Source organism: Semicossyphus pulcher, unplaced genomic scaffold (assembly GCF_022749685.1).
Source record: "Semicossyphus pulcher isolate SPU_LCO1_2020_fin unplaced genomic scaffold, fSemPul1.0.p SCAF_41, whole genome shotgun sequence".
In the NCBI taxonomy this organism is placed as follows: domain Eukaryota; kingdom Metazoa; phylum Chordata; class Actinopteri; order Labriformes; family Labridae; genus Semicossyphus; species Semicossyphus pulcher.
The window spans coordinates 240,001-241,501 of record NW_027211717.1 but is presented as its reverse complement, the minus strand read 5'-3'; the positions used below and the strand labels follow the sequence as shown (position 1 = coordinate 241,501).

Sequence of the window (1,501 nt, the reverse complement as noted above, 5' to 3'; positions counted from 1 at the left end):
ACCCCGCGGCTCGCCTGAACGCTCCCTGCAGCACCGTTTACCTTCAGCTGCACATTTTCTCACACCGTGTATTTTCAGATTGTTTTCCCACAAACAGAACGCTGATAACACGAAACACGGCGGCCTGTCGCTCCTGCTGCTGATAAGGACCTCTCGACTGCGCCGCTCTGCTCGCTGCGCTCTCACAGGAAACCAGAGAATGTTCGTGTACAAATATTTACATTTATTTAGTCTTTTCCACAAAAGTATGCAGTCACAAAAAGGTTCAAACTCACCACTGGATGTGACAGTGTACAGCATCAGTGTCGTTACAACAGTGGTCTCAACAAGAACAGAGCGGACAGATTTTTGGCAAACTTTGGTAGAAAAACAGAAGAAAGAAAAAGAGCAGGAGAGAGACGGGATCGGTTCATGGAGGAAAAAGCAACAATCAACAGAAGAACAGAAACTCGCTTGTTGTGGAGCTTTCAGTGTCACACGCTCCTCATCAGGTCAGGGGTCAGACTTTAGTCTTTACAAAGACTCCTGCTATTCACAGACGAGCTGCCTGTTGAGATGATTTCCCATCATGCACCTGGTGGAAACAGAAGCAGCTTTTTGTGTGTGCAGCCGAAAGCTCAGGTGACTGAAACTGTAGCGTTAGCTGGGTTAGCATTATGAGCTAGCAGCAGGCTAGTTTTCGCCCCCTACTTCAAATATCATTGATCATTTTATTGTGAAGTTTACTTAAAAACTCAGAGTGACCTGAAGGTGCTGAGGACAACACGTTGTGTTTGAAAGCACCAGAAGAAGTGAGTCAGCCGACCGGGACGTTGAGTTCAAGCTCAGGGAGAAACTTCTGCTTCAGATTGTCGAGTCTCACATCGTGAAGCTGAACAGACCTGATGGAGTTTCTGTGACTCTTTAATGAACAACTTCCTGTTTTGGCACCAGAGGAGGACATGCAGACCTGAAGACGATGAAATGGTTCGGTGTTCTTGGCAGCTCTTAAAGGGTCATTCTGCTGCTTTTAACCTGGACTCTGTTTTTACATGTGTCGGGTCTGAATGACGAAGCACAGACGTTACAGCGCTCTCTGCAAACACACCAGACTCCATTGATAAAAACAGAGATTCTACCTGACGGAACAGGAGCCGCTGCTCCGCTGCTGTCATTCAGACCCCCCAGGTTTGTCAGAATGACCCTTTAAAGATGACAGAATATTTGGATCTCTGAAATGAGACGGACCACAGAGAGAGAACCTGCAGAAGAAGAAGAAGAGGTGATTTCTCTTTGATGTACAAATAAATAAAGAGATTAACAGGAGTGAGGAGGAAACGACGTGTAAAGTGTCTTTGTTGTTTCTGATCCACAGTTTGTAACCAAACAGTCGAAGTGAAGCTTTAAAAAAGTCTGTGCCAGAACAAGATACAAAAATACACAACTATGCAGACACGACTATTAAAAGAGTCTGTGTGAACTCTGCAGCTCCGGGCAGCTGGGCGCTGATTGGCTTGATGCT

The 1,501-nt window shown here is 45.9% G+C and overlaps 1 protein-coding gene across 1 annotated transcript in view; it reads right to left on the bottom strand.

Annotated features, from left to right (window-relative positions):
* Nucleotides 1–208: 208 nt before the first annotated feature.
* Nucleotides 209–1,501, bottom strand: part of LOC138608244 (SH3 domain-binding protein 4) — a 28,630-nt gene continuing 27,337 nt past the window's right edge. Inside the window, exon 5 of the mRNA XM_069680782.1 lies at nt 209–1,501. This exon is cut by the window's right edge and continues 421 nt beyond it. The gene's annotated coding sequence lies outside the window, so the exon portion shown is untranslated.